The following is a 15,049-nucleotide window of genomic DNA, read 5'->3' as shown; positions in this document are numbered from 1 at the left end:
TCTTCTTTTTGGAAATCGAAGGTGCTGGAACACAGTTCTGGACTGTACCAGTCTAATTTAACCCATGTGGACAAGCTGCCATATTTCTTTGCATTGCCCAAAAATGCTCGCTTACAATTTCATCTGAACCAGTGTCAAAAGCGAAACTGCCCGAGTGAGACCCAGTTTGTGCGCGATAGAGACTGAGAATTTCAACTTGTTAACACACAAGATTTCACTCAAAGTTTTAGCTCCATACTGGAAAAACAATTTACATTCATATGGACTCCAATTGAAACACTGAGCATGCATTTAGCTCTGATTCAGTAAAATCTATTGGTTTTCCCACACACTTGAGTCTGCCATCTGCCCAGATATGTTTTCTGTCTGCGTGAGAGGAACATCAGAAGTGTGCAGCTGCGCACGTGTGCAGTTTAGAGAGTACATTGCAACCACAGCAGTCAACAGTTTACTTGCTCCAAAATAAAATGTGAGGGGAAAACAAAGAGGGTACTGAATGCATTGTGGGTAGTGTTCCAACAAATGTAACAGATCGTCACATAAGCGTATCCCATGTAGCCATTAACCTGAGGTCATGTAAGTGTGAGAATGTAGGAGGACCGTGTTAATGCAGCTTTAATTTGTGACTTCACCGGTCTAGGGTTTGGCAATAAAAATGTTTTTTTAATAGTGCAAAATTGTTCATTATCGTTCTAGTGTTGAGATTAACACAGAAGTGGCGGTACTAGGGCGGGGTTTGCCGGGGAAAGAAATTTACCCCCACCCCCCTTGGTCTTGATTGTATTTGTTAGGGGGGAGGAGTCAATTAGGCTATGTTCTCAGGTAAGGGCACGCATTAGCGATCATTTGAAGTTGATCATCAACATCGATCTCAATTGAACGCTATCTAATATGAAGCAAAAGACCACAGACTTCGGACACACCTCAAAATAATTTAGAGGACATTAACACAAGTCGACAACCTCCGTTTGAGCCTGATGTTTAGGAAGCGAAGCAGTGAAGCGAGATGGCTGGATATGTAAAGTACTAACAACTGTAGAATATGAAGCACAAATTTTATCTCTGGTAGGTGTACCAAATTTTATCAACCTCTCGAAAGTTTGATAGGAAGAGAACCTGGCTAGTTAGAGTAGTCTTCACATGCTCTAAACGTGACTTTATAAAGCATTGTTTGAAAATAAAACATCAAAACAATCTTGAAAAGGTAAAAAAAAAAATAATTATATGATAATTTTGGTAACTTTTTGTCTTTAAATGGCTTCCCCCTGAGTGGATAAAACACTTGCAATGGCAGACAGAGACTGTGGTCTAGCATCATCAAGCCAAAGCATACCTGCGACCGTCTGAATGCATATAAAAGAAATACTTCCCATACACATGAAAATTAATCCATTTTGTCTAAAAGGGAACGTATAGGCTTTTTAGTTAAATAATCCAGATTACAGTGCACATGCATTCGCTGGGCAAATAAAAGAGATAAGATCTCAATTTCCTGCAATCAAAAGCTCTCCCTCAATATAAGCCTTTATAAAAAGGCACTTACTCTCTATTTTCAGTCCCTAGTCATATTAGATGTATAAGGCCTATTTACGTCCATTATCCAATTGGACTCAGGAAAAGGAACTCATGGAAATTAGGAGACATTTTAAAAGGGGACAAAGGGAAAGTATGACTAAGAGGCTTTTAAAAAAGTTTTAAATCATGGTGCTTGATTGAAATGTAATTGTTACAATTTTAGTCTATGCATTGTGCCATGTGATTATGTGACTGAAATTGGGAGTTCTGAAGGCTTTATAACTGTTCCGTATAAGACACAGAATCTGCTAGTTCATTATGTGAGTTTAAGAAAGCAAGAGTCTTTTCACCTGTCAGTGACTCTAATGTCATGCAACAGGTTGCCCAATAACACCATTTGTTCTTACTGTCTTTGTTTTGGAAAAGATAAAACCTTATTTCAATGCATCTGTTCATTCAATTAATGTTGACCTCTGAAACTGAGCTTTAAATTGCATATTCTGCAACCTGGTCTCATAAAATTACAATACTATACCAAATGTTTTGCTAAATGATGTTTAAGTTGCTTGTGCTCATCACGGCAGTTTCCTGATGAAATGAACACTAGAGGCAGTACAACAAAAATGACTTTAATTCCCTTTCACACAAATCACAAGTAATAAGGGCAGATGATCAGTTTATTAAACATATACTTTTCACCCTGTTCCTCACACAATGATATCTTATGATGTCTAAACACTTACTAACACACTTAGTAAAACACTATGCTGCATGACTTTTAAGGTTTGCATTACATAACCAACTATTTATAGCTTGATCCAGTGTAATCAAATTGTGCGGTAGCTCAACTGATAGAGCGTTGCACCTGCAATGCAAATGACTGGGGTACAATTCCTGAAGAGCATGTGAGATGACATGTGAGCTGAAATTATTAAAGAAGCACCACAAAATGATGTGGTTGCTTCAGCAATTCCTTTTTTTCCCCTCACATTTGCTTTTTCTGACACTATCAGTTTGGTTTGGTTTTAAGGTTTAGGTTAGGGAGGTAGGTAGGTTTTGTCCATTTAAAGCCCAATAGAGCATTAGCCTTAAAATCATAATCTGATTTTCATCTCCCATTTGTTTTTATGACACTGTCGGTTAGGTTTAAGTACAAGGTTTAGGTTCAGGAGGTGTTTAACCTCAAACACCTCATCTGTTTGGGAGAAATTGTAACTTGCTTTTTGCAAAAAGTGGACATTTCAACACGGAACTGCCACAATATTGTAAGGAAACTAGTAATATAATTTTGCACAAATCTAGCCAAAAGTCGCAATATTTTCATGAGATCAGGCTCATATTTTTTAAAAAGTAGCAGAAAATCTGTTTTTTGCTCATTGCCAAGCCGTGGCATTTTCTGTATTTTATATTAATTTGAATTTGTCATCAATTAATTGCTCATTAACCAGGGAGGGTAACATCTGCAGAGAAATTAAAAATGCAAATTAGGTATCAACCTAATACCAGAACAATTTAGGCTGGTGCAGACAAATGATTGACAGTTTTTCTCCAATTTTCATTTCAGTCTAGGAAATCTTGATTCACTTTCTGTGGTTATGAAAATACTAAATAATTTCCCTAACTACATCCTTTCCAACCAAATGTTTGCATCAATATGCTTGACGCTGACACACCCCTTACTCTCATCCAGAAGAACATGAGTTATTAGACCAAATGTGGATATTTTAAGCAGTAGATGACAGTCGTGCTGGTGCTGTTGGTAAGTGATGCTGAGCAGTGGTGCTTTGCAGCAGTAAATGGGATGGTTGATTGAAAGATTGGGGCATCTGGCTGGGAGTGGCAGGCCAGAGCCAAGTGGACTCATCTGATGCCAGGCATCCAAAAACTTTAGACATCCCTGGTCAGCCAAGTGACCCAGGATAGAACCCATGTCCAAGAAGATTGCTTTTGGAATGCTTAGGCTCTGTCTAGGAGGGAGGGAGAACGCTTATTTGCGGACAATTATCATCCCACACGCAATGAATGAAATAAAAGATAGCTCAACAATCTCAGGTCTGGCAAAGAGTAGATAAGAGTCAGTGGATCAGATATTAACAGTTTAGATAGATCTATATGTAAATATGATGCACGAGGTGAGCAATATTCATCCAGGTTTAAGACTTGACAGCTCTTAAATTGAGCTGTCTCTGTATAGTCTGTGTTTAATTAAGCACTTTAAATCACCTTGGATAGAATCGGCACTGCTCCTCACTGATTCACATGTTTAATCAGGACTTTTTGAGGGATGACTTTTGCTATTCAGCCATGTTTGACTGCCTCTGGCAGTTAAAGCTGCATCTAATCTAATATCTATACAGCATGTGAGGTTTCTAATGGCCACAGGGTCTTTGTAAGCATTAATTTTTCCCTCTGAGGTTGGACATTGTTATTAACTGTATGCCTTAAACAAAGGCAGCCAGTTTTGGGACCAAGATGAGAAACTGGCATGACCCAAGTGTTTAATTTCAGGAAGAGCTTAATTAGAATCACTCCACATTTCCCTAAGGGACAAAAATTAGAGCATATTCCTTTCCATTTTTTTTTTTTTTTTGTCTTTGTTATGTTCATGTTGTCTTGCCTCATTATTTCCAAAGGCATTTAAATTTGTGGTAATGACATTTGGTGTCCACTGTGAGAAACAGCAGTTTAGGCCAAATATCATCCACTTAGTTTAAAAACGGCAAATGAAAGACACCTTTTCTTAGTTAGTAAAATTTTTGATTTATGGGGAAAGCAATTAAAGGAAAAAACCTATAGAGATGGCATATGTTTATTAGCCTTGTGTTCTTTCCTAATGCGGCCTGTGTGTGATAGTGAATGAGGTAGAGAGATCAATTCAGTGCTGTTAGGCAAACCTTAGAATGCATTGTATTAATGAAACCATTATAATTTAATAACATAAAGACCTTTATCCACTATCCACCATAGAGACCCATATCTCTGTGTTGTTTCTACTTTAAGTAAACTTTTGAAAATATCCCTTTATTAGACAATATCATCTTAAATTATGAAAACCTCAGAAAACATGAGCTCCCTTTCCAAAACCAAATTACAGCAGCTTTGCAGCCATTCTGCAGTGTATCAAAGATGGCAGAAGCAGGGGGGCCTTCTCCACAGGAAGTACCTGCCAACAGAGTGCACCCACTTTTTAAACCCCATTTGTCTTGTTAATGGGCCCCACTGATTACCTGATTGCACTGGATGACTGTGGAGAAATCTGATTGCTTGAAATTATACAGAGCAAAAACTTTTGATTGGGGAATGAATCTGGGATGCTCGTTGCTACCATTTGACGGGGCCCCTGTAAAATTTGGCCTCATTGATTTCAAATCAGCAAAGTGTAGCGCATAATTGTAATCAGAGCCTGCGTTCACTGAGCATTCTATTTTAAAACCCAACTTCCTTGCTGTGCAAACTTTTGAGCCTTAACAGTATGACAATGGCATTAGACTTGGTTAATTACATGCCCTTTAAAATAACTATTATGAGGGCTAAAGCCTTTCTGCCTGAAAGACCATATGAAGCATTTCAGCCATGAGGGCCACTGCCCAGTACAATACACGATTATTAACCTTTTTATGAGTAAGGTTTAAATTCCCCTTCAGTGCCCCCTGGGTTGAGTTATTTTTGCACGTGACACTGCACAGCCAGTAGGGGTGGGCAGAGTGTAGAGGAGTATTTTTTTTAATTTTTTTTATTTTCATTTTTGATTTCTTGTCATAAAAAAAGAAAATACTGTATGTAATATAGTAAACATTTGAACAAATGTCTGGTGTACTGTATTTGTTTTATTTATTTTGTTTTTATAGATGTAAAAAAACAAATGAACAAATAATATCAGCAGTCCGGTTTGCCTATATGCACTGTTTGACTTCTCAGACATTGTGTGTGTGTGTGTGTGTGTGTGTGTGTGTGTGTGAGACAAGTGCTAATGTAAACAGACATGGCTGCGTGCATTGGATAATAATGCTCAATCAGCATGTTTTCACTGTGAGTATACGAGTTTTAAACTGTTATTGTGGTGCTTTTGTGATAGTTTGGCTGTCTGTTTCAGAAAATAAACGTATTATATGCCTGAAAAGACCTAATAAGTAGACGCGGCTGCGTGCATGGGAAGATCGCGTTTAGATATGATAGCTGTGCTTATACAAGCTGTGAACTGTTACTGTGGTACTTTGGTGACAATTAAGCTGTATTTTGCATAAAATAAACATATTATGTGCTTGAAAAGACTCTTTGACTAGCTGTTTGTTTGACGAATGACAACCGCTACAAATTTAAACAAATGGCTGCACGCATTTTAGGAAGATCGCGTTTTATGTATTGACTGTGCGTATAAGAGCTGTAAACTTTTTATCGTGGTACTTTGGTGACAAGTTGGATGTGTGTGTGTGTATATATATATATATATATATATATATATATAACGTATTCTGTGGTTTAAAATACTGCATGAGTAAATGTTTGAGCGAATATAAATTACAGACACTTGACCAGCGTAGCATGTGTCGGCGCGAAAGCCGATTTGAATCCGGTAGCTTGGAACTGGATGTTGCAGATACACATATGTGTGACAGTATGTATGAAAGGGTTAATCATGAATACAACTGCTACTTCAAATCTATTAATCGAACATCTAATCAAGCCAGTTCACATTTCACATTTGCGTCATTTTACAACCTTGTACAGCTTTCATTGGCCATTGTGGGTAGATTTGATCTGTTTTATCAAACATTCTTTACAATTATATACTATTTATATATATATATATATATATATATATATATATATATATATATATATATATATATATATATATATATATACTGTATATATATATATATATATATATATATATATATACAATGGCGGCCAAAATTTGGAATAATGTACAGATTTTACTGTTTCGGAATGAAATTGGTACTTTAATTCACCAAAGTGGCATTCAGCTGATCACAAAGTATAGTCAGGACATTACTGATGTGAAAAACAGCACCATCACTATTTGAAAAAAGTAATTTTTGATCAAATCTAGACAGGCTCCATTTCCAGCAGCCATCACTTCAACACCGTATCCTTGAGTAATCATGCAAATTGCTAATTTGGTGCTAGAAAATCACTTGCCATTATATCAAACACAGTTGAAAGCTATTTGGTTCATTAAATGAAGCTTAACATTGTCTTTGTGTTTGTTTTTGAGTTGCCATAGTATCAAAAATGGCAAAAAAGAAACCGTTTTCTCTAGAAACTCATCAGTCAATCATTGTTTTGAGGAATGAAGGCTATACAATGCTTGAAATTACCAAAAAACTGATTTCATACAAAGGTGTACACTACAGTCTTCAACGACAAAGGACAATTGGCTCTATCAAGGACAGAAAGAGATGTGCAAGTACATCAGAGTCTCTAGTTTGAGAAATAGACGCCTCACATGTCATCAGCTGACAGCTTCATTGAATTCTACCCGCTCAACACCAGTTTCATGTACAACAGTAAATAGAAGACTCAGGGGTGCAGGCCTTATGGGAAGAGTTGCAAAGAAAACGCCACTTTTGAAACAGAAAATACCCCCACAAAATAAAAGGTTATAGTGGGCAAAGAAACAAGACACTGGACAACAGATAATTGGAAAAGAGTGTTTTAGAACTTAACCCCATTGAGCTTTGTGGGATCAGCTAGACTGTAAGGTGCATGAGAAGTGCCCGACAAGACAGCCACATCTATGGCAAGTGCTACAGGAAGCATGGGGTGAAATGTCACCTGAGTATCTGGACAAACTGACAGCTAGAATGCCAAGGATCTACAAAGCTGTCATTGCTGCACGTGGAGGATTTTTTGATGAGAACTCTTTGAAGTAGTTTAAGAAGTTCTGAAATTTTTTTTAAAAATTGTAATAGTAACTTTTCATGTTATTAATGTCCTGACTATACATTGTGATCAGCTGAATGCCACTTTCGTGAATAAAATTACCAATTTTTTTTCCATAAGAGCAAAATCTGTACATTATTCCAAACTTTTGGCCACTAGAAATTAAATATCCCTTAGTCAAATTTATTGTAACACTGAGGTAAAAGACTATTTGAAAATTATAATATAATGTCTCCTGTTATTTGCTGTAGGTTTGATTGAAAAGCCTCTTCACATTCCACAGAAGCTTGTTCCCAAAACCTTGTGACAGAAATCACAAATGTTGTAAAAAGTCTGATTCCCCTCTTTTACCACTCTTTTATGGACATCTTTAAGAATACATATATGTTTTAGAGCCATGATACCTTTATTTTGTAACGAGAATATTTCATCCAAAAATGAAAATTCTGTCTGAATTTTCTCAACCTCATGGCGTTGAAAGTAGACAGTCACCACTGGCTGCCACACTCCAACAAAGACAATGAAACAATCCATATGATTAATGCACTGTTGTCTTCTATGTTTATTTTCTCTGAAAATCTCTTCCTCCAGCGTAGCTCACAAATCCAACTTGCGCTTGCCCATTCAAAACTGTTATGACAGGTTTAAATGTGATGATGCCAAACGTCAATGATGTCAAAGTAGATCCACGCAATCCATTTGTCATTGATAAGGTTTCTTTTAATATAGTGTCTGTCTATATATATATATATATATATATATATATATATATATATATATATATATATATATATATATATATATATATAAAATGTGCTTTATGTCCTTGACAACCCCTGGTCACTATATGTTTGTATAATATGAAAAAGAGCAAGGTGAACGTTCTTCAAAATTCTAATTTTGTGTTCCACAAAAGAAAGAAAATTGTACAGGTTTAGAACAACATAAGGGTAAGAAAGTGGTGACAGAATTTTCATTTCATTGAGTAATCGAGAAACATTTTTTTTTTTTTTTTTTTTATGTTTCTGTTTCTGGTGGTCAGGAGTGAAAATTTTTCAGCTTACTTCATGTTTCAAATGAAAATGTAGTAGTATGGAAATGGCAGAACTAAATTGCAAGCTATAGAAAAGCAGCAAAAGAAGCCTCTCTTTGTGTCTAGCAGCAGTGCTCGGAGCAGGTTCAGGAACATGTGCTCCATAGGAATCAAGAGCATCTGGCAGTTCTGCTTACTTTATTAATTAACTTTCCATTGATCTGACTTTCAGTGCTTTCAAGTCATTGTTTTTGTGCACACTGTTTTTAGTGTCTTTCTTTTGCCATGGTCAAGTTTACATTGCCATGGTTACAGCACTATATGGATAGAACACTGCTGGATAAACAAATAAATAAATAAATAAAAATACCTAAACCACCTAAGCTAGTTTTCTGGTCTTAGCTGTTATCCCAGCTGTTTCAGCTTGTCTGTTTTGGTGGTTTTAGAGCAGTTTGGGGCATTTTTCAGGTGGTCAGGCAGGGAGACCTCCCAGCTAAACCTGCTGAGCAACAGCTTGGCCAGACTGTGAGAAAAGTTAGACCAGGTTTACCAGACCAGAAGACCATATTAAACCAGTTTAGACCAGCAAACCAGCTTGGGCTGGTTTAAGTTATTTTTGTTCAGCAAAAATATGCATTCTTAAATTCAACATTTCCTTAAATAACTGACTGTTGACACCATAAATATTTAAACAATGTGCATCAGGATTTATGATAGCAAATATATGGATTTCTTTTTTTTAAATTATTATTATTGATTAAAAATAAAGTTGTGTGCCTCTTTTATTTTATCTGTTGACAAAGTCACTATTTTCCTGTGAGATAAAAATTCAGGCCAACTGGCTTCTTATTCATATTCCTGCCCCATCAAACTTTCAACCACCTGCAAAAATGTTCTAATGAAACTATCACCAGTCAGGGAGAGTTTGTGAGGGTGGAGGAATCGGAGGGAAAATGTTAACACAGATGTCCAAATAAGAGTGTGAATGATTCTTTCTGCCAAGATTAGCCTCAGTCTCCAACAGCAACTTTCCCAGGACTCAGGAACTCTGCCTTTCAGTGCAGCACAGAGGATTGTCATCAGAAATAGATTTTCCTCCTGAAAGACAAATTGAATTGCATATGAAATACAAGAGAAAGAACAAGAAAGTGCCTGTCTTCATGTCCTGTACAACCCCCCCCCCCCCCCCCCCATGCCTCATTCCCAGTATACCTCTCACCTCCTCTCGCGCCCTTGTTCCTTTCTGTCCACCCCCCTCGTCTCTTGTATCTGAGAGATCTGGAGTGTTCAAACCTAAATTAAGATCTGTGGTGAGATGTACTGTCCCCATAGCTACCTCTCAAACAGTGTTGTGATTGCATTATAATCCGACAGTAATCAAATCTAAATGAAACAGGGATGATAAGGATGCTATATTCAGTCTGTGTTTGTGAGAGGGACTGAGTGTGTGTTTGTGAGGTTTGGTGTGTGCATTGCCTTTTCACTTTATCTTTTTCCACTTTTTATTACTTTCCAATCAGCTCAGCCTCACAGTGGCCTTTTTTCATTACTTTGGACCATTGTTTTGGACAAACATAGTTGTAATGAGCCGTAAGAAGAGGAGATTAGCTTGGTCAAATTACACGGTCTGACTGAAAGGGATTTCACACACAAACGCACACCAAACGCAACACATCCTCTAAAATTCAACTCTTCTAAAATTCAGTCATAATGCTCAATATTAAATGAGTAGTTCATCCAAAAATGACAATTCTGTCATTATTTTATCACCCTCATGTTTTACAACCCTTCATAAAAAATAAAAGAAAAAGAAACAATGAAAGTGAATGATGACTGAGACTATAGCATACAGGCTAACAGTGTCTTTTGTTTTCCACTGAAAAAAATACAAACATTTGGAAATTTCATATCGGCAGTGTTGGGCAACGATACATTTAAAAGTATCTCTTTAGAATATTGCGTTATTCTTTAAAAAAGTAACTAAATTAATTAAAAAGTTACTTTTTATGGAAAGTAAAGCGTTACGTTACTTATGCGTTACTCGCAGCCATTTTCTTTTCTGCTATGCTATGCATTCCATACAAATAAGCCTCGCATTGCATACAAGAGACATCACAAGTAATAGCTACTGTACCACACTCATGTCAAAACAACATAGTAAACAAACAGATATTTAGAAAGTAGGTCTTCACATCATATTTATAATAAAGAATCAATAACATGAATATGCGTGATTTGTTTTTCCATCGACATGCCATCCAATTTGAATAATAAGGAATAACGTCCTGGTTACTTGCATAACCTCCATTCCCTGATGAAGGGAACGAGATATTGTGTCGATGTAGTGACACTAGGGGTCACTATTGGGAGCCCGAAACACCTCTGGTCTTTGATAAAAGGCCAATGAAAATTGGCGAGTAGTATTTGCATACCACTCCCTCGAACATACGGGTATAAAAGGAGCTGGTATGCAACCACTCATTCAGGTTTTGTGCTGAGGAGCCGAGACCATTTCATCCCGGCCATTTCAGTGGGTAGTCCAACATTGTGGCAGGAGGGACACAACGTCTCGTTCCCTCCATCAGGGAACGGAGATTATGCAAGTAACCAGGACGTTCCCTATCTGTCACTCACTTGACGATGTGTCGATGTAGTGACACTAGGGTTCCCCATGCGAAACGCCACAACTGGCTGAACTGTGTTACGTGAACTGGCGGTGTGTGATGGGCAGACCACTGTGTGCCTCATAGCCAGCGCACCAGGCCGACACGTAACCTCCCCCAACATTGTTATGAGTGTCGAACGGCCCTTTGGGGACAAGTCGACTGCCCAGTCGTGGCCTCTTATCCTCTCTTTTTTTCATCTCCCCAAAAAAAAGTGTTAACCGACTGGGGCCACCAAGTCTATTTCGGGGGGTGTCCCTCCCAAGGGGAAGACACCGTGGAGACCACACCCCGCCCAGAGGGGGGGGGGGGGTGGCTATTTGAGTGGAAATACGTCACATGGTCTTGCCGAGCTTTGTCAGAAGTATGTCATGTGGAGAAGTCCCATGGTAGGTCCTACCCTACAGGGGAGGAGTTTCTACAAACATGGTGACTGGGGCAGAGGGGCCTCTGCCCAAGGAAGACGCAGTTTACCAACAGGGAAATGAATTAGAGGAAGATATATGTCGCATGGGGGTATCTATGGGGGAACCAACACATGCGGAGCACCTACCCCAGTACAGGGCTTAGTTAGCACATGTACTGAGCCGGCAGCGAGTTTCTCCGCAAACTCGTCTGCCACAGGGCTCAGAGGAAATCATCCAGGGAAAACAGTTTGTGAACACTACTGGGAATCAACAGCGCACGTCTTCAGCTCAGGGGAGGTGAAAGGCGCTATGCACAAGCGATACACCCAGCCAGCTGTCCCAGACTTACCTGCTTGTGCCTGCCACTACACGGGACGAAACCGGTTCCACCCGGAGATTGTAGAACCTCACAAAGTTGTTGGGTGTTGCCCAGCCTGCTGATCTGCAAATGTCGGTTAGAGAGATGCCACTGGTCAAGGCCCAGGAGGCCGCCACACTCCTGGTAGAATGGGAGCGTAGCCCTGCCGGGGGTGGCACATCCTGGGCGTGATATGCCATTGCCCGTCCAGGAGCCGGCAGCTACATGTCCGTTGCATACAGCACCACAGCCTGTTTTGGAGGCGTCTGTCGTAACCACGATGCGCCTGGAGACCTGCTCTAGGGGAACGCCTGCCCATAGAAATGTGAGGTCGATCACAGGGTTGAAGAGGCGGTGACAGATCGACGTGATGGCCACGTGACGTGTCCCGTGGCACAATGCCTATCTCGGGACTCCAGTCTGGAGCCAGTGTTGAAGCGGTCTCATATGCATCAACCCGAGCGGAGTGGCCACCGCTGAGGATGCCATATGCCCCAGGAGCCTCTGAAACAGTTTCAGTGGAACCGCTGTCTTCTGTCTGAACGCCTTCAAACAGGTCAGCACTGACAGTGCGTGCTCTTTCGTGAGGCACGCCGTCATCGAGACTGAGTCCAACTCCAAGCCGAGAAAAGAGATGCTTTGAACCGGGAGGAGCTTGCTCTTTTCCCAGCTGACCCAAAGCCCTAGTCGGCTGAGGTGCGAGAGCACCAAGTCCCTGTGTGCACACAACACATCCCGAGAGTGAGCTAGGATTAGCCAGTCGTCAAGATAGCTGAGGATGCGAATGCCCACTTCCCTTAATGGGGCAAGGGCTGCCTCTGCAACCTTCGTGAAGACACGAGGGGACAAGGACAGGCCGAAAGGGAGGACCTTGTACTGATATGCCTGACCCTCGAATGCAAACTGCAGGAAGGGTCTGTGTCGAGGTAGAATCGAAACATGGAAGTACGCGTCCTTCAGGTCTACAGCCGCGAACCAATCTTGATGTTAGACGTTTTTGCATCAGCATCTTGTACAGGAGTCCGTGTAAAGCCCGGTTCAGTACTCCCAGGTCCAAGATTGGCCGTAACCCACCGCCTTTCTTCGGTACAATGAAGTAGGGGCTGTAAAACCCCTTCTTCATCTCGGCCGGAGGGACAGGCTCTATCGCACTCTTCCGTAGGAGGGTAGCAATCTCCGCATGCAAGGTAGCGGCATTCTCGCCCTTCACCGAGGTGAAGTAGATGCCGCTGAACCTGGGTGGATGCCTGGCGAACTGAATCACATAGCCGAGTCAGACAGCCCAGACCAACCATCGCGACGGTTGGAAAGCACAAGCCACGTGTCCAAGCTCCGGGAGAGGGGGACCAAAGGGACAATCATGTCGGACGTACCGGTGGGTGGGGCCTCGCGCCGGGGCGGAGCCTGAGGTGCCACGCCATGTCGTGGCCGTGCTGAGATGTTGAAGCACTTACCTAGCCCCTTGTGACCACCCCCGGAACAGCCTGGGATGGGGGAGGAAGAGGCCTGTCCTCATGACCCATGGAGACCGTCACATCGGGGGCAGATTTGTGCCACAGCTGGGCATGCAGGAGCGGGGAGAAGGCCGCTAGGGCGCCAAACCTGTCAAAATGGAATGGTGGATGGTGGTCGTGAAGACGGCCATGCGCACCGGGAATGTGACCCAGGGAACAAGGAAACCGCTCTTTTGCTGAACTCTTGGGTACCACAGCCACTTGGGCATGTGGAGAAATTAAATGAAAAGGCAACAAAAGATTCTCCTCCTGGCCCTCAACCAGGGGATGGAGTGGTCTGTTTACCAGCTCCAGAGCAGTGGGTTTCGTTGTCCCTGGGTTATCCATTCTTGGCAGCCGGCTGTGAGACGGGTGGCGTCTGCTTCCTCAACGGTGTCGCCGAAAAGGCCAACCTGGGAAATGGAGGCACCAAGGAACTGTGCCTTGTCGGCCTCTCCTGTCTCGACCAGGTTGAGCCAAAGGTAGCGCTCCTGGACCACCAAGGTGGACATTGCCCGCCCGAGAGTCCATGCTGTGATCTTCATCGCCCGGAGAGCAAGGTCGGTCGCCGAGCGCAGCTCCTGCATCAGTCCCGGGGCAGAACTACCCTCATGCAGTTCCTTTAGCGCCTTGGTTTGGTAGACTTGCAGGAGAGCCATGGCGTGCAGGGCGGAGGTGGCTTGTCCAGCGGCACCATAGGCTTTGGCCGTCAGGGACGACATAAACCTACAGGCCTTGGACGGGAGCTTTGGGTGCCCACACCAGGTGGCAGCGCTCTGCGGGCATAGGTGCACCGTGAGCGCCTTATCCACCGGGGGGATCGCCGAATAGCCCCTGGCCGCCCCACCAGCGAGGGTAGTGAGGGTGAGGGAGCTGAAAGATCGGGACCGGGCAGTAAAAGGTGCCTCCCATGACCTTGTCAGCTCCTCGTGCACTTCCGGGAAGAATGGAACTGGGGCAGGGCGTGGCTGCGAGCGGCGCCACGAGTCCAGGAACCAATCATTGAGCCGCGAGGGGAGAGCGGAGGGTTCCACTCTAGCCCAAAGCTTGCGGCTGCCCGGGAAAGCATGTCCGTCATCTCCACATCAGCCTGTGACTGGGCGACCGTACCTGAGGGGGGGAGCCCAGCTAAGGCTTCTGCGTCCGACTGGATGAGCCCACTCTCCGATGCTGCGCTCGAGAGCTCATCACCTTCGTGGGCTCTGAACAAGAGGTCGAACTCGCCATGAGACGAGCCGGCGGACTCATCTGAAAGCCCAATCGGGGCAGACGTGCATGCTGGGGAATGGGAGGTCTGTGGGGGGATACCCGGTGGAGGTGGTCCCACTGGGGTCCCCAAATCGCCCCCAGTGCTAGCCGCGCTGGCCTCATACCCGTAGGTAGAAGGACCGAGGTGGGGAGCCGCTGGGGTGGCTTGGTTTCTTACGAAGGCAATCCGTGACCGCAACGTTGCCATGGTCATGTCCTCGCAATGAGTACATGATCCATCCACAAACGCTGTCTCTGCGTGGGTAGCGCCCAGACACGAAAGACAGTGATCGTGACCATCAGAAGGTGAGAGATAACGACCGCAACCAGGAATAACACACAAACGGAAAGGCATCTTGAAAAAGATGCGTCTTTAAAAAGACGTTCCGTGTGTGCCGCTCTTTTAGAGAAATATACTCTTTTAT

Source organism: Myxocyprinus asiaticus, chromosome 12, assembly GCF_019703515.2.
Source record: "Myxocyprinus asiaticus isolate MX2 ecotype Aquarium Trade chromosome 12, UBuf_Myxa_2, whole genome shotgun sequence".
In the NCBI taxonomy this organism is placed as follows: Eukaryota; Metazoa; Chordata; class Actinopteri; order Cypriniformes; family Catostomidae; genus Myxocyprinus; species Myxocyprinus asiaticus.
Note: the sequence above shows the minus strand (reverse complement) of the source record.